Source organism: Nicotiana tabacum, chromosome 1 (genome assembly GCF_000715075.1).
Source record: "Nicotiana tabacum cultivar K326 chromosome 1, ASM71507v2, whole genome shotgun sequence".
Lineage (NCBI taxonomy): Eukaryota > Viridiplantae > Streptophyta > Magnoliopsida > Solanales > Solanaceae > Nicotiana > Nicotiana tabacum.
Genome location: NC_134080.1, coordinates 88,593,805 through 88,605,531, shown reverse-complemented (window position 1 = coordinate 88,605,531; position 11,727 = coordinate 88,593,805).

The following is an 11,727-nucleotide window of genomic DNA, read 5'->3' as shown; positions in this document are numbered from 1 at the left end:
GAGTGAGATTGGCATGTGTAAGGTCACGGTTCAGATTTGAAAGGAAGGTCATAAATTCTTAGGCAGCACGGGCATTTCAGATAAATTGAAGAAATGAGCTTCAAATGATTTGAGAAATGATCTTTAGATGATTAAGGAAATGGTAATGCTAGTTGAGGTGATAGGGCAAGGGTATATGATTCAGAGAGAGGCAATGTGATAAAGTTGATGGTACTCCGGTAGTATTGCAGCACTTCTTGTCAGATCGGCTGCTGATATTCTAGTTTGCTTGGCAGCACAAAAGAATCTTAGAGTATACCTCGTGAGATGATTGAGTACTAGAGGTGACTTATATATATGAGTGGTGGAATTGGGATCAGATATGGTACTTCGTGTGTTTTTTGGACTTAGGGACTGGAAGTTCCCATACGCAAGTTAGCTCGTGGTTGTGGATGACAAAATGTGGGTAAGTTAGTCAGATGTTAGTGTGTGCTATGATTTAGTCATTGTGAACCTTCGAAGGATTATTTATCTATTATGGGTAACTAGAGTTGATGTGTGGTCCATTGGTAGACCTATATGGATATGTGTCCGGCATCGAGACGGCCTTGTTGACTTCAAGTTTTTGTAAGTGAGGGATGTGGATTCGGTTGTTATTGAGCTTATTAGTAATCTGGGAAGATCTATGAGTTACCTTTCTGTGTTGCAAGACATTATGATCTGTTGATTATAGGCACCTATGGCGCAGTTCTATCAGAGTTTCATAGTGGAAGTCGAGCGGGAAGAGTGATTGGGTATTGCTCGGTGAATGGCGTCAGTTATTACCTTTCGGGTTTGCGTGGTGTATGTTAATTGTTTCACCGTGGGTGTAACAATTTGCTTTGTCCAGACATCAAATTGTGCGTGGTTGTCGATTTCGTGCATAGTGACTCGAGGAGTTTCGTGTGGAGTAGTGTTTGGATAGGATCGCGCATTGCAGCGAAGCTATGTGGAGTTAAGACCTTGCGAGTTAGATTAGTGTGTTCTATTTCTATGATGAGAAACGGGTTCTCAGCCTTGTGTTGTGATGGTACTGGTGAGCTTGAGGGGCAGCTCTTTCGTTAGAGTCATTTTCATGATTTGAGTATCTTCGGACCATTTCTTATTGGTGCGTGTATTATGCAAGTTGTGGCTTAAGCCTGTATTGATGTGTCATGCCACTAGAGTAGTGTGTTGGATCATAGAAGATCGTTGGGATCATTAATGAATACGAACGGATTCGATTTCAGCATATTAGAAGGATAATATCGAGGTTCGACTCAGAAATTGCTATGGTTTTTGCCAATGGAGAAGTGGCTTCATGAATGGTTGATCTGAGGAATGGTTATGGCTTACTGTGTGGTTTATTTATCATTGGTAGTATATAGAAGTGTTGGAATGAGACTTTAGTTGATAAGAGGTTTTCTACCGGTATTGGGTTGTTGTGTACAGTTGCTGTGAATAGAAGTTATCGCTACGAGTGTTTGAGTTATGCGGTATATCATGGGATTGCTCCCGAGGTTGCAGGCATGGGTTATTACAACTGGTTTGGGTCTATTCGGAGTATAGGTGTGAGGTTTTGATCGTATTGATTGTTTTAATAGTGGAAATGTGGTTTTATGGCTTAAGGGCCAGACTGGATTGTCTAATTTCAGTTGCAATGTGTTATCGGACCTATATGAGATAGGGTGACGTGGGATAACCCCCGGGTATATACACGGTAAAGTTATTCAGCTATTGGTTGACTTCTAGAACAACTCTAGGTACGTTCGAGGACGAACGTGTGTCTAAGTGGGGGGGATGTAATGGCCCGATCGGTCGTTTTGATCTTTTGCACTTTGATCGCTAGCTCTCGGGCATGAATATCCCCATGTGATGTATTATGACTTATGCAAATCATTGGTTTTGGTTTCAGGGTAATCGGAATGAATTTTGGGAGAACGGTTCTCAGTTTAAAGCTCTAAATTTGAAAGGTTTGACCAAGATTTGACTTGTTTGTATATGATCTCGGATCAGGATTTTTATGAGTTAGTTAGCTCCGTTAGGAGATTTGGGACTTAGGAGCATGATCGGAATGCATTTTGGAAGTTCATGGAAGATTTAGGCTTGTATTGGCGAAATTGAGATTTCGGCGTTTTCCGGTCGACATGTGAGATTTTGATATAGAGGTCAGAATGAAATTCCGACAGTTGCAGCAGCTTCGCTGTGTCATTTGGGATGTATGTGTAAAATTTCAGGCCATTTGGACGTGGTTTGGTTGGGTTTTTGATCAAAATCATATTTCGGAAGATATTAGGAACTTAAGCATGAATCCGATGTGCCTTGAGCGATTTGATGTTGTTTGAGGTGTTTTGATGATTGGAACAAGTTTGAATAAGATTTTAGGATGTGTTGGTGCCTTTGGTTGAGGTCCAGGGGCCTCGGGTAAGTTTCGAGTGGTCAATCGGACAATTTTGGAGTTTGGAAAATTGCAGATTTTTGTTCCAGCAGTTGCAGGTATTTTGTCCTTCGCGTTTGCGAAAGGGAGCTCGCATTCGTGAAGGGACGAGTTTCATAAGCTTCACATTCGCGAGGGTCCAGGCCACTTTAGCGAAGGCTTGTAAGGGGATTGCATCGCGTTCGCGAGTGAGTATACGCGATCGCGAAGGAGGTTTTGGGTCTGATGGGTCCGAAGTCAGTTATTCATTGCGTTCGCAAAATAGCGAAACACGTTCGCGAAGGTCAAGGCGGAGGAAGCATCACGTTCGTGACTGGCGTGTCGCGTTCGCGTAAGGTAAAAGTTGGTCAACGTAAATTTGTGCTACACGAACGCGAGAGGTTGACCGCGTTCACGAAGAAGGAAAGTCAGGCCTGGGCAAAATGTTTCAAGTCGTCTTGTCCGATTTTGGGTCTATTTTCACCCATAGCTGCTCATTTTTGAAGATTTTTGAAGGAGATTAATGAGGGATTCAAGGGAAATCAATTGGAGGTAAGAATTTCGAACCTAAAACTCGATTATATTGTGAAATCCACCTAGAAATTCATGGAAAACTAAGCCTAAAATTGAAGAACTAGGGCTTGAGAAATTGGACTTTTGAATTGGGATTTGAAGGACCATTTGAGGTCGGAATTGAGAACTTTTGGTATGTATGAACTCGTGGGGTGATAAGGAATCTAATGATGTGAAAATTTTGGAATTTCGAGAAGTGGGCCCGAGGCTCAGGTTTTGCTAATTTCGGGATTTTTGACATTTTTCGATTGTTTTCGCTTGGGCTTTGCTCCCTTAGAATATTGTGATGTATTTGTTCTGATTTGGATAGATTCGACGTGCGTGGAGGCCGATTCGAAGGGCAAGGGCGTCGCGAGCTAGAGTTGTAGCCGGTTACACATCGTTGTGTTACTCTGAGGTGACTTACACGCTAGATGACGAGCGTGGGGTAGAGCACTGCTGGGGATTGTGACCTAGTCCATCCCGAACGACTATTTTAATATGTATTTGATAGTTAACTGCTTGATGTTGGCATGTATTCCATGTTTGGGTCCTTTTGCCGTCTTGTTGAGACCTTTAGGGGTATTTTTACTATCTTTCCTCACTCTATTTGTTTGAAAGCATATCCTCAGTCATGTTTACCTGTTTACTGCTCAAATATGGCTTTATCACTATATATTTAAAAATGTGGAAATTGTTTTGGGTTGAGTTCCTTATTTTACTGATGGTTCGAGTGATTGTGAGATTATGACTGAGATAGACCAAGGGTCTGATAGTGAGATGATGACTGAGATAGACCGAGTGTCTGATTGTGAGATTGATGACTGAGATAGACTGAGAGTCTGATGGTGAATTAATGACTGAGAGAGGCCGATGGCCTAGTTATGAGGATTATATACCAATGGATCGGGCTACATGCCGTAGCGATATGTTGGATCGGGCTGCACGCCGCAGCGATATGTTGGATCGGGTTGCACGCCGCAGCGATATAGCGCTTGGGCTGTAGAAGCCCCTCTGGAGTTTGCGCACCCCTAGTGAGCGCCGTCGACGAGAAATATGGATCGGGCTGCACACCGCAGTGATACATGGATCGGGCTGCATGCCGCCACAGTTACTATATGGTACCTATTGAGCGTGAGTGCGGAGTGTGAGCGCTGATTGGTAAGAGGCTGATTATTGTTTTCATCTCTTTTATTATAAACGGTATTGAACCCCTACTAAAACTGTCGGAAAGCATTTTCAAATGATTTTTACCAAAAGGCTAGATTTAAATGAGGCGATCGGCTCGTATTCTGATTTGGAAGCCCGTTATGCTTACTGAGTTTATCATAGACGTGGATTCATTGTTTCATACTGCTCAGTCTTTATTTACACTTATTACTTACTGGGTTGGAGTACTCACATTACTCCATGCACCTCGTGTGTAGATTCAGGTATTTCTAAACCCGGTAGCGGGTGTTGATTGCTCAGACGCGGAGTCATCGAAGTTAGCAAGGTGGCTGCATGACGTTCGCAACACTGCTTTCTTCCTCTCATTTTCATTACTGTACTTAGTACACTTTTGACTATTTTTGCTATATTCAGACCTTGGTAGATGCTCATGACTAGTGACACCCCGATGTCGGTCTTGTATGTTATTTCTGCACTGTTCATTCAGACTTATGTTATGAGATATTATTTAATTAAAGGCTTAAAAATAACTCTTAATGATTAAAGGATTAATATGGGTGTTGTGTCGGATGGCGTTGTCTACATGAGAGGCACCATCACGACCGGGCTGGTTGGGGTCGTGACAACATGCCATGATTATATGATGTCATACTATGGTCAATGCCTTGTCATCAACAGAATCAGAGGAAATAAGAAGAAAATAACAAAATGAGAGAGTCTTACTGGTGAAGACTTTAGTGTGCGCCATAAGGCGATGGTGAGCTGAGAGAAAGAACAAAATGGGAGAGGCTTGATGGCGAAAACCCTTCGGGCGCTATAAGTCGAATAAGGATCGTGCATCAGATTGGATAGTCGGAGCATTGAATCCCAGTTTCACGGTTTAGGGGTATAACAAGAGTTGAACATCAGACTTGCTTGATAGATTAGGCCACTAAATCCAAAGGTGCATGTCATGATCATTAGAGTTGGTATCCACATCTGATAAGTTTCTACTTTGTAGTTTTCTTGTTAGGAATCATATCTTGTCCTTTACTCTATTTCTTTTATCTTGTTTACTTCTTCTTCCTGAGTCTGTTTGGTCGGAACAAGTGAGAAATGACTTCAAAATTTGCCACCAGCTTTCCAATTGCACAAAACGGGATCTGGCTGGCACGTCAAAGTGGCATTAGTCAGGAAAGAACAGCGTGAACACTGAGTTGGTAACAATCAACGTGCTTTGGGATTCATCTGAAATACAAAGGTTTGGTATATGTCAATTCATGAACAATGCAACAGATAGAGGATATTGGGTGAATGGATCAAAGGTATTTTCTGTGATAAGGTTGACAGAGAAAGTGGTTAACCAATGACAAGCAAGGTTTTCCAAGTGGAAATCAAAGTTATCATGGCAAGTGAAGGAGCAATAGACCTCAAGGCCAAGACCAGTGGCATACGGTAGGAAAGAACAACGAGCGTCCTAAGTGGGTGGCAATTGACATGCTTTGGAATTCACGTGAAGCACGAAGGGTCGGTATATGTCAATACATGAGCACCATGCAACAGATGAATGGTATTGGGTTTGGACGGATCAGAGGTATTTTTCGTGATAAAGGTGATAGAGAAAGTGGTCTGTCAATAAACAAGCAAGGTCTTTCAAGTTGAAATCAAAGTTATCATGGGAAGTGAAGGAGCAATCGCCCTCAAAGTCAAGGCCACAAACCAACCACCATATTTATAAACTCACAAGTTTTCTTCGTTTGAAACAGGGATGAAAATTGTGTGCAAATCAAAGCTGGGAAGTTTAAACGTTTTCAAGAGTCGTGCCCAAATTTTGTCAGCGCAAAGGCGGTTTGAGAAGGGGAAAGAAAATTTTGTTCGATCTGTAGGAACCCTCCATAGGGCAAAGCATGGTTCAGGGGAAAGGAATTTTGTTCATTCTGCAGAGATCCTCCAGGAAGAGAGCATGGCTCAGGTAAGTTCATTCTCGATTTTTCAGGACCCTCTTGGATAATGGGATTTAATTTAAAATTTTCAGGACCCTCCTAGATAATGGGATTTAATTTTAGAAGTCCTTAGGACCCTCCTGGATAATGGGCTTTAGTTAAATTTTAAGACCTTAAAAGTTAACAAGATTTAGCGTAAGTTCTACCTTTAGGAAACATAATTTAACTTTAACGTTTTCACTCTTAAGATGAGATTTAATTTGAAATTTTCAGACCCTCCTGGATAATGGGATTTAGCTTTTAAATTCTTAGAGATTTTGGGTAACATAATTCGATTAACACTCATAGATCCGCCTAGGTACCAAACTGGGGCAGAAAAGTTTCTTTTGTTTTATCTATTTTGTTGTAATATCAGGCGTCCACCTGGAGAACAAGGGAATAGAGTTAAAGTTTTAGCAATCAGGTGCCCACCTGGAGAACAAAGGAATATAGTTAAAGTTTTGGCAATCAGGCGCCCACCTGGAGAACAAAGGAATACAGTTGAAGTTTTGGCAATCAGACGCCCACCTGGAGAGCAAGGAAATACAATTAAACTTTTGCTAATCAGGCGCTCATCTGGAGAGCAAGGGAATATATTTAAAGTGTTGGAAATCAGGAGCCCACCTGGAGAACAAAGGGAAAGCAGTTCAAGTGTTGGAAATCAGGAGCCCACCTGAAGAACAAAGGGAAAGTAGTTCAAGTGTTGGAAATCAGGAGCCCATTTGGAGAACAAAGGGAAAGCAGTTCAAGTATTGGAAATCAGGAGCCCACCTAGAGAACAAAGGGAAATAAATTCAAGTGTTGGTAATCAGGAGCCCACCTAGAGAACAAAGGGAAGCGATTAAGTCTCAAAGAAAAACAGCGCAAGTGTCAGTAATCAAGAGCCCACCTGGAGAACAAAGGGAAAGAAATTCACGTGTTGGTAATTAGGAGCCCACCTGGAGAACAAAGGGAAAGCAGTTCAAGTGTTGGTAATCAGGAGCCCACCTGGAGAACAAAGGGAAAGCAGTTCAAGTATTGGAAATCAGGAGCCCACCTAGAAAACAAAGGGAAAACAGTTCAAGTGCTGGAAATCAGGAGCCTACCTGGAGAACAAAGGGAAAACAATTCAAGTGTTGGTAATCAGGAGCCCAACTGGAGAACAAAGAGAAAAGCAATTCAAGCGTTGGTAATTAGGATCCCACCTGGAGAACAAAGGTAAAGCAATTCAAGTATTAGTAGTCAGGAGCCAACCTAGAGAACGAAAGGAAGCAGTTCAAGTCTCAAGGAAAAACAGCGCAAGTGTCGGTAATTAGGAGCCCACCTGGAGAACAAAGGTAAAGCAATTCAAGTGTTGGTAATCAAGAGTCCACCTGGAGAACAAAGGGAAAAGCAATTCAAGTGTTGGTAATCAGGAGCCCACCTGGAGAACAAATGGAAAGCAATTTGAGTGTTGTTAATTAGGAGCACACCTGGAGAACAAAGGAAAGCAATTCAAGTTTCGATGAAAAACAGTGCAAATATTGGTTAAAGCAATTCAAATTTCGATGAAAAACAGTGCAAATATTGGTAATCAGGAGCCCACCTGTAGAACAAAGGCAAAGCAATTCAAGTGTTGGTAATCAGGAGCCCACCTGGAGAATAAAGGGAAGCAATTCATGTTTTGAGGAAAAACCATGTAAATGTTGGTAATCAGGAGCCCACCTGGAGAATAAAGGGAAAGTAGCAATGTTCAAAGCAAGACAGTGCAAGTTTGGCAATCAGGTGCCCACATGGAAAACAAAGGGAAAATAAGGAAAGGAAGATAATTCAAATGTTGGTAATCAGGCGCCCACCTGGAAGAACAAAGGGAAAGCAGTAATGTTCAGAGGAAGATAGCACAAGTTTCAAGGGAAAATAGTTTAAGGTAACAAAGGGAAGACAATTCATGTTTTGGTAATCAGGCGCCCGCCCAGAGAACAAGGGAATACAGTTCAAATATTGGCAATCAGGCACCTACCTGGAGAATAAGGGAATTCACTTCAGAATGCAATTCAAGTCAGCAACAAAAGAAGCTCGTGACAAGAATGCGAGTCAATAGTCTGAGGTAATCAACGGAAGTTAGTCACAATCCAGAATATAAAAAAATAAAGAAAGAAGAAGAAAGGCAAGAAGTGAATCCAAATGCGGAAGTTGATGAAAGATGTGAGCTGCTCAAGACATAACTGAAGTCACAAGCATGGTATGTCCGGTTTTGATCTGAAAAGCTGAAGAAGAATGAACTAGCACCTGGAACTAGCAAGTGTAAAGGTTCAAATCCAAAGTCTACATGAAGAACCATTCAAGACTCAAGATCATCTTCAGAAGACTTACAGATAAGAATCTTGTAACTCATAGTTGATAGGCTTAGTTAGTCTTTTTCAGCTTTTTGACTTTGATGTAATAACAGGACCATGGACCGGAACTTTGATAGAACGACACCTCGACCGGCTCTCCACCTAGGTATACCCCATCATCTCACTCACTTCTGAACTACATGGTATGTCCGGTTTTGATCTGAAAAGCTGAAGAAGAATGAACTAGCACCTGGAACTAGCAAGTGTAAAGGTTCAAATCCAAAGTCTACATGAAGAACCATTCAAGACTCAAGATCATCTTCAGAAGACTTACAGATAAGAATCTTGTAACTCATAGTTGATAGGCTTAGTTAGTCTTTTTCAGCTTTTTGACTTTGATGTAATAACAGGACCATGGACCGGAACTTTGATAGAACGGCACCTCGACCGGCTCTCCACCTAGGTATACCCCATCATCTCACTCACTTCTGAACTACATGTGGCCTGATTCTTTTATAGCCAAGGATATGTAGGCATCTCAGATACTAGGGCTCGGTCACATTCTCCTTCCTCTTAGTTTTGGTCTCCTTAAATAAGGGTCGGGTCAAAAAACTTGTCTAGTCATTCTTTGTCTGAAGATACTTCGTATTTCCAATCAAAGAGGGGCAGCTGTAGACATATGATTTTTGAACCTCCCCAAGATTTTTCATATTTTACCATTTAAATACTTAGTTTAGGTCTAATATAGTTATTTCAACTAATTTTGACTCTTTTTTCGTCAGAAAAAATGAAAATTACAAAAATATTTTAGTTTACGTATCTTTCATAGATTTAAATAAAAAATATACAAAAATAGTACCTTACTTTTATTTTTATATAATCTTGAAAACACAAAAAATAGTTTCATATTTTAATATAGTTTAGTTCAATTAATTAAAACTAGTTTTACATTTTTATATTATAAATTATTTAGAAGGAAAAGTTAATCTTGTTTGTCCCATTTTAATCTTTTAGTCCATTTTATTTTTTTCTTTGGCCCAATTTTATGTCCAAATAATACCAAACTCATACCCCCTTAACCTAAAATTCCTTTCTATATATACAAATACACCCTAAGAACTGTCGCGCCCCCTTTTTCTCGAGCAAAATCGGGTTTATGACATTTGGGAGGACAACTCATTCCCTTTTGGGAATTTGGGTTTGAATTGAAGAGTCGCCACCTAATGATTAAGGTGAATTAGGACACCAAGAGGGTTTGATTTTGAGTAACCAGAGATTGGGTAAGGGCTTGAAATTATTCCAAGGGGAAGGGGTTAGACACCCCTCAGAATCCACTAGTGTAGTTCCCTGCCAGACTGTTGTTGTGAACTTAGGTGCAAGTAACATTTAGGCAAATAAAACTTCGAATGAGAGGGGATTTTTACATAATGGTTACAAACAAAATTGGAAAGAATTAAAAGAAGTTGATTTTCTTAAAAGAAATAGTTTGAAATCTTTAGAAGAAACAAATAAACGAAGGGAAAGGGGGGTCCTAGGTTTATTAATAATATGGATCACCCCACACAATGCCCGGTAATCACTCCTCAATGAGGGGCTACACATGACATTATCGCGTGGTCATCATATCTATATCTACCCTTCCCACCCCGTTAAGGTATTAAAGCGCGAAATGGTCTCGATTACTTATTGCATGCTATTACCCATCCTAATCCTATCAGTCCGGAGGCATTTAGGACTACTAATCCTAAGAGGGAGGGATATTAGGCTTATTTGTAGTTTCAAAGGCAAAATTCTAAGACGACTTACAAAAAACATGTCTAACAAGTTGGGGAAAGCACATAACAAGTAAAAGGCTCAGATATACCTCCTTGAACAAAGAAAGCACATAATTAGCATGACTTTCACATACTGTTTTTGGTCTGATAAAGAACTTAAAGGTTGAGGCAGACTGATTGATTACATAATTCAGATAAGAAGCCCAAGTTAGGCCTACCTGCTGGTTGTAGTTAATAGCATAGATTCAGTTTATAGATATTACCCTAAGGCTTGGCTAAGTGTTAGGACAAAGGTCCTAGGCATGATTCAAAAGACAGTAAAACTTGAAATGAATTTTTTGAAACCCTATATGCATACTTGTTAAACCGGCTATGTGAGAGACACAGATTATTAAAAGAAAGGCAGAATTTAAACAAATTGATTATAAGCTCTGCAACTGACAGTATCTATTGTTATTGATTTTATATCTAACATAAAGTAAGGCGAATCAGATTCAATTAGAAATTCTTATCGGCATGCTTTCTAGGCGTTACTGATTTTAAAACCTTGTAGACGTAGTATAAAATGCAGAAGACTCGTCTTAAACCTATGAACATGATATCTAGATGTTGAATTCTATTTAAGACATGATACCTAAGTGCAATTGAATGTTTAAGTCCTATGAGCATGGTATCTAGGTGCAGAAATTTGTTTAAGACCTATGGACATGATTTCTATATAAGAAAATGGATATATAGGATTCAGAAAGACCTATAGGCATGTTTTCTATATGCATATGCAAAATTCAGATTGACTTATAGGCATGATTTCTAGACGAGAGTAGCAGACCTATGATCATGATTTCTATATGAAAATGGACATTCAGAATTCCCTATAGACACACTTTCTATATGCATTTGAATGTGTAGAATTATCTATGTAGAATTCAGAATTCCTATAGACGTGGTATCTATGTGAGAATGCAGAATTCAGAATTATAATAAACATGGTATCTACCCTTTTTGCATATATAATTACCCGCCCTTTTCACTAATGAGCCCCAAATGTTTATTACAAAATTAGAACAACCCAGAATAAAGTAAAAGAATACATTAGAAATTAAAAGTACAACCAAGGAGAGCCTGATTCAGACTTCAAGTCTGAAATATGAGGTAAACCAACTCCAAGAGATTCATGATCCAAAGCCTTTCTCCCATTTGAGTGTGTTAGAGTTCCCTAAGTGCAGTGTGGAAAGGCCAAACGTATTACCAGATTAAGACAAGTGCAGTGTGGAAAGGCCAACCCTCAAGTGTCCAAGTTCAGAGGGAACTCAAGGTCCCAAGGCAAGGCTCACAAGAAGGGGGGCAGAACTTAAAGACTAAGAGAGAGTGCAAGTGCAGGAACATAATTCTGAGAGAGGGAAAGGGGAAGGGAAACGGTTACAAATAAATACACTTAGGGGTTCAGGGGAATGGGGAGATTGTAAAGAGGCAAGGGCAGGATGCGGGCATACCCAGCAATGGAGAATGCTAGCACGCCCAACAGCCTGTTAGAACACACTATTTAGAGGCTAGGATCCCAA